Source organism: Cyprinus carpio, chromosome A17 (genome assembly GCF_018340385.1).
Source record: "Cyprinus carpio isolate SPL01 chromosome A17, ASM1834038v1, whole genome shotgun sequence".
Classification (NCBI taxonomy): domain Eukaryota; kingdom Metazoa; phylum Chordata; class Actinopteri; order Cypriniformes; family Cyprinidae; genus Cyprinus; species Cyprinus carpio.
Window position 1 is genome coordinate 28,361,402 of NC_056588.1, and position 18,117 is coordinate 28,379,518.

At 36.6% G+C, this 18,117-nt stretch overlaps 1 pseudogene; it reads left to right on the top strand.

The window, feature by feature from the left end:
* The window catches only part of LOC109084355, a 150,902-nt pseudogene that overhangs the window by 56,111 nt on the left and 76,674 nt on the right, over positions 1-18,117 (top strand).

Genomic DNA, 18,117 nt, shown 5'->3' on the forward strand with positions numbered 1-18,117 from the left:
CACCGCTGGATCTAGGCATGACGGAGTCCTTCTGTCACGACACGCACACAAACAGGTAGATCCAATTGCAGTATGTTTTATTAGGATAATCCAAATCTCATGGTCAGCCAGGCAAAGGTCACAATCCAGGTAAGCAGTCCAGAAACAAGAAACAAACAACATCCGAGAACCACAACAAACCAGGGTGACATTCAGCAAGGACTCCGTAACAATGACAGAAACAACCAGGGTATTTATAGACAGGTGCAAACAAGGTAAGTGGTGACAGCTGAACACAATGAACAGTGATGAACAGATAAGGCTAGTGGGAAATATAGTTCTGAAGGGGGTGACAATAAGGGGAAGTGAGACCTCTAGTGGCCACCCAGGGAGACACAAACCAGACACCGTGACATCTTTTAGCTTTTGAGATGCATACAAATCCTTGGGTTACGAATGGTGGATAATCAGTTGGAAAAACACTTATAAGCAGAAGTGTTTGCTGTATTACTTTCTAGGTTCACTGTTGCTTTTATACTGTAACTTCAATTTTATAAACCAACAAAGAAAAGAAAAAAGAGCCTTCTGATTGTAGCATTGCAAATTATTACTGATATAGCAATTATTACTATATCAAAATTATGTATTTATGATAAAATGTATATATTATATCATTAATAATGATAATTGAGCATTGTAATGATTATTCAGATTATGAATTGAAAGGATTTTTTTAAAGCTTATATTAAGCTTTAAAAAAGCTTATTTAAGCTTGCATTTATCTTTCTTTTTTTCGTGATTAAGAAAAAAAAATGCAGTTTAAAAAAAATACTTTTTTAATCCTTTGCTTGTTAAGCTATTACGAGTGCCCATTATTCAAAACTATTTATTTGACAAAAATTATAAAAGGCACAGTAATCTAAATAATTTATCATGGCTGGATGACCTTCCAGCATTGTTTATAATGGGCCAGAATGTTTTCTAAGCATTAATGCATCTCTCACTAGCTGCTTTATGCAGCACGGAGAGAAACAGTAGCACAAATTCCAAGCATATTTTACATGCCTACTTTAGCACAATATTCAGTAACAAAACAGGATGTTATAATGACTAAATCTCAGCCTCTTAAGGAGCTAGCCATTAGCCATAACCTTTGTGCCCTTCAGCAATGAATGTCCCTGAAATAAGTGTACAGTAAGTCACTTTGAATAAAAGCATCTGCTAAATAGCTGCTTAGAAAATATTTTATCCACTTATGGTTTCATTTAATGATACAGGCAAAATAACAAAATGTGTTAATGACTGGGCAATAACACAAGGCAGTGCTCAAGGAAACAATATACTGTTAGGACATTTGCAAAAATATTAATTTAAATTCATCAACATTGTACCCACAAGGCACTTTCTGTATAGTATTGGCTAGTTATGCTGTCTACAATAGCTGAAGTTTTCATTGCAGTATAAGTGAAATTTTCCAGATTTCTTTTTACATTTCGAATATTTGATGCATTGATTTAAAGGGAAAGTAAATGCATTTCTGTAAGTTAATTTCTGCAATCACAGAATTAAATTAAATTTTAAAATATATTTCAAATAGAACACAGCTCTTTTAAATTGAAATAATATTTCACAGTCCAACAGTTTTGACTGTATTTTTTATCAAATAATACATCAAATAATTCCTTTAAGCATAAGAGACTTCTTTCAAAAGCATTTAAAATATTTCCAACCGCAGATTTAAAATATATATAACAAAAAATACATTGAGGTGTCTCATCATACTAGTGATTTATGGAAACCATTAACTCTGCTTATGTTTCATTACCACTTTATGTTTGAAATGAATTACGTCTGATATGGTCAGACTTGCAATATCTGGGACATAATGGAACATGTGTTATTTCGTGTATTTCTTGTCTTGCACATTCTTAGATCATCAAAAGCCAGACAGCCAGATTTTTTTGTGTGACTCATCATAAGAGCATATCTCATCTAGGTCTCTTTCAAAGAGTTTTGCACTCACACACGTCATCATTTTAAGTCCATGAACACTTTTATTTTCTCCGAGATGCCACATGCCCTCATTATCGACTTAAAGGTACTTCTCATTGAAGTTCTGGCAACCATAGACTTTGCTGCAATCAAATTCAAGCCTTTGAATAGGTGACAAAATGCATAAAATGAGAGGTTAATGAAAGAGTGAAATGAAAATGAGGATTTTTCTTCAAAGAGACATCAGTCAGTAAGCTAGCTCCCCAATTTTTCCATGTTTCAAAGGTTTACTCCTCTGCTATCAGAACCATCAAAAGCTATCACGACCTGTCAAAAAAGGAGTTGTGTGTTGCCTCTGTTCCCTACAGACACGGAGGAGCCATAGATGTTGTTAAGTGATTTATGGTAGCACAGAGAGATGAATAGGAGGAGCGATGGACGATGGCAGGCAGCATTGCCGTAGGGAGACAATGAGGAGCAAGTCATTACCCTTGAATTAGAGAACAGGCCTCAGCTTGTCATTTTTATTCCAGCTCCACGGTGGACTATTCGCTGGTGGGCACTCACTTTTATCGATCAGAGACATGCTACTCCTGATGCAGTGATCAAAGCCTAGACACATGTCATTGATAAAAAACAGCCAACACACTGCCGATGAACAACTGAGTGCTTCGATTTGGAGTGCCAATGTTGCCTCTAAGTGTGGCATCACTCACTAGTCATTAGTTTACAGGGATACTCCACCCCAAAATGATGTCATTTGTCATTAATCACTTGTTCCAAACCCGTAAAAGATCCGTTCGTCTTTGGAAGGCAGATGGAGTATTCTGATGACGACTTTCATACCTTTTATGGACCTTGACACTGATATTTACTTGGCAGTCTATGGAACAGTCTCGAGCCTCCAGGTTTTCATCCAAAATATCTTAAATTGTGTTCCAAAGATGAACAGAGCTTTTATGGGTTTGGAACAACAAGGGGGTAAGTGATTTATGATAAAATTTTAATTTGGGGGTGGCGTATCCCTTTAAATTGCTCAAGATGGACAGTAGCGATATTGATTTCATTCAGGTTTATATTTGTCCCAAAGTGGTCAACTTAAACCTTGAATCGTGAATAAATCAATAACCTTTTTTTCCCCAGTAAAATAGGAGAATTATGTCATCATTTACTCACCCTCATTTACAGTGCCGATCCTAGACTTCTGGGGGCTTACGCAAAAGTGGTTATGAACAAATGGGTCCCTGCCAATATCCAGCGACTGCCAAACTGTCCCTAGCAATAATTTTGATTAAACAATTATACTATATATATATATATATATATATATATATATATATATATATATAGTTATTTCGGATGCATCTGAAATGTCATACCATTGATCATTGATTTTACCTAAAAAGTTAAAGTAAATAAAAATAAAAAATAGGCTATGTAGAAAACTGCACGCTTTCAAGGACGCATATTTAATACATGGCGGAATGTAGTCGTACACCAGAGGAGAAGCAAAGCGCTGCATTTAGAACAACAGATATTTTACCCAATTCAAGACAGCAGTCCAAAACAGTTAATATAGAAGTTCACTTTAGGAATTAACAGGTTGCATCGATGAGTTTGATGTACAGTGTTTGACAAAACAGAGCAAACGGAAAGAGAAATCGCAATCTATGGCTATTATTAGCTCCCTATATAAAGTATACGGACAGAAAAAAGGTTGTGCAGTAAGATACACAATCTTCCAGTTTAGGATAAAGTCATTATGAACATTAACAATAATTTGGGACAAATACAATGTGATTTTATGGTAAAATAAAATATGTAAGTGGCACTCTGTAGTGCAGCAGGATTTGGAACAGCATCCTGAGCCACCACAGACAGTCTGTAACTTTAAATTGATGTTGTTCAACAAATCAAACTGTTAGCTGAAATATCCACAAAATAAAAAAAAACAACACTGAAATAAGAGCATGCAGTTAAATCAGATGCGCGTGAAAGTTGTGTTCGTTTACCACAGCAACAGCAGTCTGGGAACTTGGGGGTACTTGGGTTTATGTCCCCACCAATGTTAAAAGCAAACATACGCCCTTGTCCAATCTATATGACTTTCTGTTATGTGAAGCATAAAAAGGTTCAGTATTACAACTATAACCTGGCGTGCTGGAATATATCACCAATGCTGTCTGTCAAATAGTTATTGAGCAGATTGATTAATGATTTGAAAGAAGAGAAAGAATGATTTTGAAAGGCTTGGTTTATTTATAGCTGAGAGTCGAGGAAGGTTTTCTGCTTTAAGGACAGTCTGTAAAAGCACATGGCTCAAGCACTCTATGATAATTATTGTGGCTCTTGAAAAAAATTACGGTTGTAAAAATACTCACAATTCAGGTGCCAAAATACAGGCGCCTGAGTGGTCCATCATTTTAGACATTATGTACGCTGTTAATGCTTGTGTGTTTTTGCACCCACTTACAGCTGTTTTCAAAGTGCTTAAATTTATAGATTCCAAACGGAACTAAAATACTAAACAAAGACTGATTGATACTATCACATGGTTATGCTTTCATCGGAATCTGTTGCACAGGCTTAATGAAAATTGAAAGATGAATACTGATATAAATCTTTAAAAACCAAGATTTCAGGTAACACTTTACAGTGTGATTAAATTGCTTAACAATAGTTAATGCAAGAACAAACAATAAACAATGATTTTTACAGACTTTATTTATGCAGATTAATATTAATTTATAAATTATTCTATTGTTTAATATGACTAATACTATTTTAATTATACCATTGATAATTAATGTTTGTTCATTATTAACTATTTTTAATTCAGACATTTATAAATTATTATATATGTATAGAATTTAATATACGCATATATGTTGATGTTTGTTAATAATGTACTGTTCATTGTTATTTGTAATATGTTACATATTGCATGAACTAATGTTAACATAAAGAACCTCATTATAAAGTGTTATTAGATTGCATGTGATCTCAATAACATGCTTTTTAACTGGTATTTAGTTTAACTGGAGTTAGGTTGGTTTTAAATATGGTGTTAAATACAAATGTAGTAAGTAATTTTATGTCTATCTTGGACCGTATAAAAAAGGCTACTGTATGAATTGCGCTCCAGTAAATTTCAATTCTTTTATGGGCTCCTTCTTAATTTAGGACATTTTGGCTCATTAAGCAATTCGACAATTTATTTCTTCAATCTCTGAGCAGCTTGGAAGGAAACAGGGAAAAATCAGCTATATAAAACTATAATGTTGGAATTATTCCACATTTAGAGGTATTTTTAGCAACAACCTAATGGTAGTAGTTGCACACAACTGTTCTTGGTGTTTGCAACACCATATGCATTTCAACTGAGCTTACGACTTTTTTGAATTGGGGCAATAATATGGATGCATGAAGTGGGGCACTAATAAATCTAAATATGGATGTTTTTGTTTACCTGTAACCTAGTTTTCTGTTTATTTACTTTCTGTCATTTCCATACTTCTCTCCTACATGCCTGTGTATATTAAAGCCTTTTTTACATACACCTACCTAGGGTTCTAGATTGCTATTGCTGTGTACCACCATCTCCACAGAAGTCTCTTGAAGCCATTTTTCAGGGTAATTTGAGCAAAGTTAAATCAGTGTGACCGACCCATCCGTTTACATTTCAGATTTAGATGACCCCATTGTGACGGTCCATCAGAGTATAGGAGAGGCAAAGGAGCAGTTCTACTATGAAAGGACAGTGTTCCTGCGGTGTGCTGCCAATTCAAACCCTCCGGTGCGGTACAGCTGGCGACGGGGAAGGGAGTTCCTGTCTCAAGGTTCGGACAAGGGTGTGGAGATCTATGAGCCATTCTTCACCCAGGTAAGACATTAGCTCAGATGTACTGTATTCACTGCAGTAATGTAATTTGGAGTAGACATCACAGTTACGTCACTTGCAGCTGTGCGCGCATTGTGGTGGCAGAAAAATGCTTGTAAACAAGCAGAGGGAAATGGGTAAAATCCATGAAATAAGAAGAAAAATTTATTGTGGTGCCTTTAGATGTCAGAATCAGAATGCAAACCATTTTTTACAGCATGAAAAAGCTATTTAATTTAAACATATAACATTTTACATAACATTTACCTATTTTATCTCACAATTCTGACTTTTTTCAGTTAAGTTTTTAAATTAAATATATTGCATCAGTGCAACAGCTTCACAAGTATCATCCATTTTTTTATTAAATTCACAAAAAAGTATTTAATTAAATTGAATTATAAAACACATACAAACTGAACTTGAATTTAAAAGCCTGAGTTGCTTGAAAATATTTTATTAACTTAATTGCCCTTGCATGAAAGTTGCTGCAGCTATCAGGAGAGAAAAAGAGGGAGCATCAGTTTGACATTGTGAGTGTTATCTGGTCCAGAAGGACACACATCATCTGACAGTTTAAAAAAAAAAAAAAAAAAAAAAAAAGAGTGGATCCAGAGTGGATCCATCCTGGTAATTAGTCATAAGATATAGGGTATTTAAGGACCTGTTTCGCTCTTCTTATTCCCTACAGAGAATCAATCACAAAACATTAGTCTGTGCACTTAAGGGAGATTCTGCATGTTATTTTCAATAGAGCCTTCTTTATCTTTCAGCCTCTTCAGAACTATGAATATGAAACTAATGCACTGCAGCTTTCTGTCAATGTCTCAGGTTAGAAACAGATCAAAAGCTAAGTATCTTCAGGAAGAGTTTTGGTATCAAGCAGTGCCACTATTTTTAACTGATGGACTTTAAAATGCCTGTCTTTGTAGAAATTGACCTCATGTGAAGATGATACAAAAATAAGTTACTTATTATTAGATAGAAGTGAGTCGCCTGTGCACGTAATCAACTGGTTCTTAACTGGTTTGGCTTCAAAATATAACCTTATTTTTTTGCCATCCTAACCATGCACCATTATATGGTTAGTTGCATTTAATTATTTGTATTTAGCATTGTTTTCCATGCTGTTTATGATCAGTATAGATCAGATTTTTTAGGGTCACTAACCACCCATTAAAAATCAATGCTGTATAATAAAATGAAACTCTCAGGACTTTCAAATTGTGTAAGATTACTCTATAAAGCTCCAGCAGCCAAAGGGGATACAAAACCAAAATGAGCAAATTAGCAGAAGTCTTTTAAAGCTCAGATAAAGTCAGATTAATTGGATATCGCTACTTTTTTCTCTCTCCTTGTTGAATGTGTTCCAAATATTGCTTTGTGTATGGAAAAGATAAGTTTTCAGTTTGTCAGCTGACAGATTGTCTGACAAAACAGAAGTTGGATTTTTTTTTTTTCAGTTTAATATTATTAATATTAATTAATATTAAATGTGTACTAAAGCAAAAACCCATTAAGTTCCTACTTTATACAATGTTGTCTGCTTGGGTTGTAGGGGGAGACCAAGATCCTGAAGTTGAAGAACCTGCGTCCTCAGGACTATGCTAACTACACATGCACTGCCTCTGTCCGCAATGTCTGTGGCATCCCCGACAAGAGTGTGCTATTCCGGCTCACCAACAAAACCGGTGAGAGCGATACCAATGGCTTCTCCTTGTGCTCAGCATTGTGCTATTTTAGTCCCCTTCTGCTATATTTGAGCCATCCAATGAGTAAGAAACTACATGCGAGCAGCACCAAAGAAGCAACTTTCAAAAGGAAGTGCCCTGAGGCTCTTGTCACCACAAGTGCTGTGTGGTCTGATAATCAGTGAGCTGTGAGTGCTGCATGTGTTATTGAGTATGTTACGCCTGTTACATTTATAGGCCTGCTGCTACTTTTCTCCTCCTTCGTCAGTTGATGGCTGAAGAAACCGCCCCGGGCTGATGTTTTCACCACTGGCCTTGCATTTAATTCAGTCCATGGCAAAACCATATTCTTAAGGAAATGGCCCTGCGGGTCCCTGTGCTCCTTATCTGTCTCGGTGGGCTTCACATGCTGCTGCGGCGAAGACCTGACCTTTACGGAATCCATTAAAGAATGAACAGAGTCGGCAGACCTTTCCCTCCGGCCATCTCTGTTTCTCTATCTTTCTCTCTCACTCCACCACCCCTCCCAGCCTGCTCATTTTCTTGCACTATCCTTCTTTCTCACTTCTTTTTCACATTTCTGGCAACACATTGGCTGGTGATGATGATCATGGCACAATCCCGAGGATTGACTGATTGCTTTGCCAACTTGAAGGCCCTTACATGAGAACAGACCATGGGAACAGACCTTGATTATATAGATTCGATACGGTCACATATTGCATTACAGGACCAAGTAAATCAATCCCTTTGGCTGATAATTGTAAACCCCACTTTTTTAAGTATTAACACATTAGCGTAATAAGGTAAACCACCATAACTGTGATCAAGCTGTGACGGTATGTGAACTTTGTGTATATTTGCTGTAATTACTCCCTTGAAGCTGGTCTTGCACCTGGTATTGGTTGTAAACAAGCATTTAAACGGTTTCGGTTCCTTGGAAATTGCACCACGCCACTGAATAAATATTCATGAGTCAAGATGATAAGTTTTATTTTATTGTCTTCTTCCCTAAACATTTTTGATAGCTCCTAAGCCCCTAGGTTTTAAAGGGATATGCCCACCCAAAAATTACAGTTTTCCTATCATTCTTACTTCAGATGAACGCAGACTGAGAATTTTAGAAAAAATAATCCTTTTATGTGAGTCTATAAAATGCAAGTGAACAGATTCCTCAAAGTTGACACTTTAAAAACCATGCAAAACAAACAGAATTGTAATCCAGTTCCAATCCCCAGTTGTTGAATCAATGCCTTCCCAAGTGGTGTTTGTGAGAAAAGTACTAAAGTGCTAAACTTTTTAAACTATAAACCATCACTTCTGGCCAGCTGTCGTACATGTGTTCACTTGACATAAACACAGGTAATCCAAAAAACCCCAGCTGATGAATCATTGTCTTCTAAAGCAAAATGATGTGTGTGTGGTGTGTGTGAGGAAAATTCTAATATGTTAAACTATTTAAACTGTAAGCCATCACTTCTAGCCCACTGTAATACACATGTTCGCTTGACTTAAATGTCAAACATGTAAGTGCAGCAACACTCATGCAGGTATCCTTTTAAAAAAGAAAATAGGTCTTCTACATAAAGATGATAAGAGTAACCCTGTCTGTTTTTGTCCTAGCCTCCCCAACTATTAAGCTGCTTGTGGAAGACCCCATTGTGGCCAACCCTGGGCAGACAGTGATCCTGGTGTGCATCATCTCTGGAGGCGAGCCTACCCCGACCCTGACGTGGGTTTGTTAGGAACGCAGGAGATTCTTAAGAAGAAGAGCATTCTCAAGAGTGACACCCTTACAATACCTGCCATCAGCGGAGGATGCTGGTTGTTTACAGCTGTGTAGCCAGTAAACAATGTGGGTAATCCTGCGAAGAAAATCCACCAACATTGTCGTCAGAGGTGAGAAGCCAGGCCTTGAGGCTTTGCTGGTTTAGTTTTTTTTGTGCTAGATGTATCATAGACGTACCAAATATTGTTTTATCTGAGTTGGATGTTGAAGTGGCCTGGAGTGCATGTGTATTAGTATCTTTGTGATTAAACAACTTTAGAGTTTGAGTTTGCATCTGGCTAAAACTAAAACTGCCAGTAGGTAGTGGTAAATATCTGTATGAGTAAATAATTGAGTCATTAATTCATTCATTCGATTTGCTCAAACTGCTGATTCATTCAGCAATTAAATAAAAGGGTCACTTTCTTCTTTTTTCACACGATTCATTCAAAATGCAGATTCATTCAGAAACGAATCGTAGCTGTGTTGCTCTGAGACACACAACAGTTCTGCTGTGGCTTTATAGCTAATATTTTCATTTGCAAAACTGAGAAAAAAAAGAAAATATTGTTTGAATCTTTGATGTTTTGTTATGTGTTGTATAAAATTTCAAAAAATATTGATTTGAGACAAAAACAGCATGATAGCTCTCACTGCTCGTGTGATATCACTTATAATATAAATATTAGGGCTGGGACAATAAATCAATTCTGAGATTTTCCGAAGGCATCATGATTCTCTCTTGAATCGATTCTGAGCTTAGTTTTTAACAGCAGATGGCACTGTGTGCTTTAGAAATAGCCGAATTCTGCTTGCTTCCAGTTCCTTACACATGCACCATTTGATCCTAAAATAATCATTCATAAAGTCTGAAAAGTTTGAAGCGAATTACAAGGATGCTCACAGTGGGCTGTTTACACTAATTTCACATCATAAAGCATAAAAGCCATGTGCAAGTGCATTTACCCGCTTACATTACTCAGCCAAACGCATAAGCGCTATTTGTGAAATCTGAGTATGCGGTTAAAAACTAGCCTAGAGCGCCATCTGCTGTTAAAAACTAAGCTCAGAAATCGATTCAAAAGAGAATCAAGATGCATTCCCGATTATCTCAGAATCAATCCACGAAAAGCAATGCAATCAGTTTTTATTGTCCCAGCCAGCCCTATATCAATATGAGACAAAAACTCATCATACAGGTGCATTTTTTGCCCCAATATCATGAATTTTAGGGGGGCGTTTTGTTAATGCATTTTTGGTCTTGTTAATTTTTTAATTGATTTTTGTTTGAATTAAACTGTTTGAAATGTAAGATGACCGTAGCTACAGGTCTGGGGCAGGGCGGTGCGTTAAAACATTTAATCACAGTCCTGGAAGCCTAAGAAACATTAAATTTGTCAAGCGAACTCATTTATGTAAAATAGTATTCAAATTTGAATTGCTCCCTTATATTGAAGAATTCTGTTTAGAAAGAGGGTAAGAACAAAATTACATTGTAAAACCAATGGAAAATGTCTGTGAAACTTTTTCTACGCAAATAAATATGAAATTTGTATGTAGTTATTGGTGAATGAGACCCATTGCCCTGAATTTTTTTTTTTTTCACATTTTCCACAAAAATATTAAGATGTTAAGCAGTTTTAAAGTTTGGTAATGAAAATAAATGATTCTTGAGCATTATTAAATCAGCATATTAGAATGATTTGAATGATGAAGGATTCTGTGACACTAAAGACTAGAGTAATGACTGCTAAAAAATTCAGCTTTTCCATTTCTCATCATGAATAAATTGCATTTTTAAAATCAATTAAAATAGGAAGCAGTTTGCATTCAGTAGTGGTATTATTTCACAGTATTACAATTTTACTGTATTATTTTGATTAAATAAATGCAGGCCTTTGTAAGCATAAGTAAACTTTTAAATGGGTAGTGTGTGTGTACATAGGATGTTACTTGACAAAATGCAAATAGTGCATGCTAGTATTAACATTGGAGTGTAAATAGCATATAATTTCCTTTACACTCAGTATAGTATAAGTTTTGCAAGGCTCTCAAGTTTGCTGTCAGCATTTTCCACTAAACTAATTTCCATTTATCCGGTGCAAATGAATGAATTACTAATGATTATCATGAAGGGCAGAAGACAGTACATGGGGGGTACAAATATCTTGACAATGAATGCAGCATACAATTTGCCAAATAATGAGTGACAGTTGCATCAAGAAAACAAATGAAGTTGTGGTTTGAAGCTAATGTGAAAGGACAAAGATGTTGCAACAGCTTAAGCATTATTAGAAAACTGTTTGTTAAAAGTTGCTTGAAGAGTGAGTTGAAAGACTCAGCATTGCTCTGAAATGTCTTATAAATAGGTGTTTTTCCAGCCATCATCATTACCTAGTGCTATAAATATCCATGACTTTCACGTACTGTATTACATCTAGCCAAACAAAACTGATGAGTGAAATAGCGAAAAGGATTTGCTTTTTCAGGCACTCTGTATGCTCTCTGATGAAGCTTTGCTATCCCTGCTTGGGAGCAGCTGTTGTAGCTTACTTCACAGTTACTCCCTTCTCAAGGTTGATCCCGGTGTGCACAAAAAGCTGTTTATACATCTGGAGGTCCAGGTTTTTATGTGAATCCCTTACTGTCTGTCAACTCACCCCGGGTCTGGGGAGAACAGTGAGTGGAATGAGCCGGGTTTCTGTGTGAAACTGGAGAGTATGATAGAAGTCAGATGTCTTGCTAGTGAGGAGGATCATCTTGGTGAGATAAACAGCAGAGGGGAAAGGATCATACCAGAGAAAGAAATCTGCCATGTGTAATTCCCCAAGTTCTTCTCACAACAAAGGGCAATAGTTTGTGGTTAGTAATATCATTACTGAGAACTTGAGTTCCCTATCTGTCGGTTACTACAAGTTAATTTGTGATCTTAATTTGTTAGTTTAAGAGAAACGCAACGACGGAAAATTGGCTAGTTGAACTTTTGCATGCCAAGCCACTCCTCGTGCATATGGGTATATAAGGCGACAGCACACATCCACTCATTAGATTTTTGCTTCGGAGCCGAGTAGTACATGGTGTTACCTTACTACAAAACCATTCATCTTTGTGTGCAAAAGGCTGTTCCTGGTTGGTGTTACCTCGCGTTACAGCGGTGTCCCTGTGAGCAGAGATTCCCCTGGGTGCTTCGACTGAAAGAGCAGTTTCCTCTAAAAGAGCAAATCATGGACAAGTCTTTTTCAAGATGTCGTTTCGTCTGTGTTCTTATGGATGCTGTCGTTTCCTGTCCTCTGTCCATGACCGCGATCGCTGTCTTCAGTGTCTGGGCCTTCAGCTGAAACGCCCAGGGGAATCACTGCTGCAGGGACACTGCTGTACTGCGCCGTCACACCAACCAGGAACAGCTCTTCACGAACACAAAGATGAATGGCTTTGTGGCGAATATGTAACATCGGCTACTCGACTCCGAAGCAAAAATCTTAATGAGTGGATGCAAGCTGTGCGCCTTTACAATACCCCGTAGGCACAGGGAGTGGCTCAGTATGCAAAATCCACTAGCCAATTTTGATTGGTGTTTTCTATTAAACTCAGAGATGACTGGCCTCCCAAGTTAGACCACATATATCGTTCAACATAACTCGTAGTGACTGACAGACAGGTAATTAAGGTTATGTACGTAACCAAGACGTTACTTTTTTACTTCTTTTTTTTTTTTTTTTTTTTGGACAGTATAATTTTTTAGAACCTTTTTAAATATCATTTTTACAGTTTGATTGAACTTATGAGTTTGGTTGATAGAGAGTAATTTGTTTTGGGTGAATGGATTCTTACAGAATTCTTCACAGTTTCATGTCTCTTATATGACTCGGCACTCTTCTTTCTTCTCACATAATAAAAATTATTAAACTCAAATCAGTAATCATTCTCTATTTATTTTTTCATATTTCCATTTAGTTGGTCATTTAATAAGTGAGATACCAGTAATACTATCAGCTGGACATTATCGTAAATTATACAACAGTTTTTCCATTTAGAAGCTCCCTCAAATTTGATTGGTTGAGCCGTGCTCCATGAGTGCAGATATAACAGTCTAACAGCACTGGAGTTTTCACTTTTTTGCATGCACACTCTGCTTAACTGTGCTCTGTGTTTTGCATTAGTGGTGAGGATTTTTTTAGTAAAATTTTCTGTGAATTACAGGTGCATCTCAGTAAATTTAGAATGTTGTGGAAAAGTTCATTTATTTCAGTAATTCAACTCAAATTGTGAAACTCATGTATTAAATAAATTCAGTGCACACAGACTGAAGTAGTTTTAAGTCTTCGGTTCTTTGAATTGTGACTGATTTTGGCCACCAATTCACTATCTCAACAAATTAGAATACATCATAAGACGAATAAAAAAAAAAAAATTTTTAGTGAATTGTTGGCCTTCTGCAAACTATGTTCATTTACTCTACATGTACTCAATACTTGGTAGGGGCTCCTTTTGCTTTTATTACTGCCTCAATTCGGCGTGGCATGGAGGTGATCAGTTTGTGGCACTGCTGAGGTGGTAAGGAAGCCCAGGTTTCTTTGACAGTGGCCTTCAGCTCATCTGCATTTTTTGGTCTCTTGTTTCTCATTTTCCTACTTGACAATACCCCATAGATTCTGTCTGGGGTTCAGGTCTTGTGAGTTTGCTGGCCAGTCAAGCACACCAACACCATGGTCATTTAACCAACTTTTGGTGCTTTTGGCAGTGCGGGCAGGTGCCAAATCCTGCTGGAAAATGAAATCAGCATCTTCAAAAAGCTGGTCAGCAGAAGGAAGCATGAAGTGCTCCAAAATTTCTTGGAAAAATCCTGCTGTGACTTTGGTTTTCAAAAAAACACAATGGACCAACACCAGCAGATGACATTGCACCCCAAATCATCACAGACCTGTGGAAACTTAACACTGGACTTCAAGCAACTTGGGCTATGAGCTTCTCCACCCTTCCTCCAGACTCTAGGACCTTGGTCTGAAATACAAATGAAAAATGAAATACAAAACTTGCTCTCATCTCAAAAGAGGACTTTGGACCACTGGGCAACAGTCCAGTTCTTCTTCTCTTTAGACGGTAAGACCCATCAGGATGGCTTAACAAGAGGAATACGACAGCTGTTGCCAATTCCTTTGACACATCTGTGTGTGTTGGTGGCTCTTGATGCCTTGACCCCAGCCTCAGTCCATTCCTTGTGAAGTTCACTCAAATTCTTGAATCGATTTTGCTTGACAATCCTCATAAGGCTGCTGTTCTCTCAGTTGGTTGTACATCTTTTTCTTCCACCCTTTTTCCTTCCACTCAACTTGCTGTTAACATGCTTGGATACAGCACTCTGTGATCAGCCAGCTTCTTTGGCAATGAATGTTTGTGGCTTACCCTCCTTGGTGAAGGGTGTCAGTGATTGTCTTCTGGACAACTGTCAGATCAGCAGTCTTCCCATGATTGTGTAGCCTAGTGAACCAAACTGAGAGACCATTTTGAAGGCTCAGGGAAACCTTTGCAGGTGTTTTGAGTTGATTAGCTGATTGGCATGTCACCATATTCTAATTTGAGATAGTGAATTGGTGGTTTTTTGTTAAATGTGAGCCAAAATCATCACAATCAAAAGAACCAAAGACTTAAACTACTTCAATCTGTGTGCACTGAATTTATTTAATACACAACTTTCACAATTTGAGTTGAATTACTGAAATAAATGAACTTTTCCACGACATTCTAATTTATTGAGATGCACCTGTACATTATTATACCAGTAGGTGGTGTTCATCGACTAATTGAGTGAGTCATTTGGTCAACCGATTCATTCAAAAATGTTGATTCATTAAGCAATAAAACAAGTAGCTGTCTTCATGAATGATTAACTGAATAATAATTAATTCATAATGAATAACTGGTCAATCACAAACACACACACACACTGATCGATTCAGGTATGAAACAAGAGACTCTTGCTATGAATAAGGCATTGAATCATTCATTAATTCAACTGATTCATTCAAAAACACTGATCCATTCAAGAATTGGAGGTATGCAACAATTATGCAAATTAAGATTCATGACCATAATCATATTATTTCATTGTACGCTGATTACATTATCTTATATTTAGATAATTTTGATATGTCAATAACCAGTTTAATTAAGGAATTTGACCACTTTAGTAGTTTATCGGGGTACAAGATAAACTGGTCCAAATCTGCTTTAATGCCAATTAACAATGTTAACTCTCCTATCCCCTCATTCATTCCTATTAAAGATTCTTTCATTTATTTGGGTATTACCATATATAAAGACATACATAAAATTGCCAGAAACAATTTTAATAATATTTTAGTCAAGATCAAGAGTGATACTCAAAGATGGAATAATCTTAAAGTCTATCTTCAAGGCAAAATCTCCACCATCAAAATGAATTTGTTACCTCGGCTTAATTTTCTTTTTTCTGTTGCTGCTTTCCCCTCCTCCAGGTTACTTTAAGGAGATCAATTCCTTACTTTCCCAGTTTATCTGGAATGGTAAACGACCCAGAATAAAACTTGCAACGTTGCAGCATCCTATACTTACAGGAGGATTGGCTGTACCACATTTTGAATTATATTATTTGTCCTTACAACTTAAGGCTCTTCATTTTTGGGTTGATCCTCAGTCTAAAGCCTCATGGAGAGTAGTCGAAGCTGAAGAGGTTAAACCACATAGGCTCCAAGATATTTTATTTGCTGGCACAGGAAATAAAAATGATAAATATAAATTTGGCCCAGTTGTGGCCAATTCTATTAGGATCTGGAAAGGGAACGTCTGATGGGAGGAAACATTTCAAAATTTTGACCACCAACATTATAGCACAAACTTAAATTTTTTTTATGTGGAAATCAGCCATTTTTCCAGCCCTCTGGGTCTACATTGGGCATAAACACTTGCAGTGACTTATATGATAACCAAGGACATATTTTGTCTTTTTTCAGTTATGTTCTTCTCTCAAGGCCTATGGAGTTCCCTGGACATCCCCCATTTCCTATCAATAATTGTGGCATTGGATCACACCATCCTTTGGTCGGGGCCATCGTTTCTTTAATATGTATCGTAAACTTAATGATCCAACTGCAAAGCCTCTTTCTATTAAGTCTATATGGAATCGTGAATTAACAGATTTTGACTTATCGGTCCCGACTGGGACTGGGAGAGTGTGGTCTCAATCTAATCTTAAATTGGCACATTGTCTTGTCCATTTCCAAAGTCATAGACCTTACTCCTTACAAGAGGTTTAAAATGAAACTGCAATCACCCAACAGTATAGAGAGACTGTCATATCTGAACATTGTATCATCAGGTACTTTTCTCCATATCTTTTGGGAATGTCCAATTGTGGTATTCCTATGGGACACATATGAATTCTGTTTTTATCCTTCTTTACTACAACTTGATTTCATGTTCTAATCCAGGTTTTATGTCTTCTCAATGACGATTCTTAACTGTATAAGTTCTTTTTTAAAAAGGGAATGTTGTTGGCTGATTTTTTTACAGCTGCAAAGAAGACACTAAAGTCAAAACGGGTTACTGACCCTCCGAACAGTTTTGCAAAAACATTTTTGGATCACAGCCCTCACAGCCTCCTTAAAAATAGTGACTTGTGAATATACAACAGCACGACTGGAACAAGGTTAAACCCAGTGCCATCGATGCATGGCGATGTTTTTCTTTCAAAATTTTGGATTATATAAAGGAATGAACCCTAAAAAAGTTTTTTTGTTTTTCTTGTAAAAAAGATTGATATGTTCCTGCTGCTCCCCCTTCCCTGTTTTGGTTTTGTTTTTGACTGGATGTTTTGTTTTGGTTGCATCCAAAAAAAAAAAAAAAAACAGAAAAAAAAATTTTATCACAACACAATTATGCTTCATGTGTTGTGCAAAGCAAACAACAGATTTACTACTAAATTTTTGTATAAATGTAATTCCTCAATATTACATTGTTCATTACTTATTGTAATAAAACAACTATCACCATTGTTGTGCTTGTGCGGCTTTGCAGTACATTATTCCACGTTAGAATGCCAGCTGTGTTTATTCTCTTAACATTACATTCCCAAACAACTTTTTGCACAAATTCATCATCATTGTAATATTAAAATGATTATTATTTTAACATTCATTTCCATAATAAGATTTTGCCTTCTCAACACATCCTAATTCTCATGGTGGCTCTGTTTTTGGTCCTGAAGCTTTTTTTATAATTGCTGTTGCAGAAACAGACAATACCCAGCACTAAAGAGCCACTTTTTTTGGAGCATTAAGACATGCACTTATTTTTCCTGGACTCCTTTTTTTTTTTCTCTGTCAAACCCTAATGATCCCAAAACCTTTCTAAAACACTATCATGGGTATATTTCAAATGTATGTAATTTACTCTTATAGACAAACAAAATTAACCTCCCCACAATGCCCGTTCACCTTACTTTTTCTTCTTTTTTTTGATGTATTAGCCACCTTCTGCTCATTTTGCTACTACATTCACATGGACAACATGAATGTCACGATTTTATTGCCACACCTTTTATGTCGCACGTTGTGGCCAAACCTTGCATTCTCAATCATAGTCGTGCGTTGGCCATGTAGGTTTTATATGTCAGAGGACTAACTTGACGACAGGCCACATGAAATTCTTCTAAAAATCTAGCTCTTGCTCCATCTTCGAGTCGTTGGCCAGGCCTCACCACCAATGTGTGTGTCATTATATTTTTCTGAATAATTTCAACGGCCCCCGGATGTCAATTATTCCACTTATAC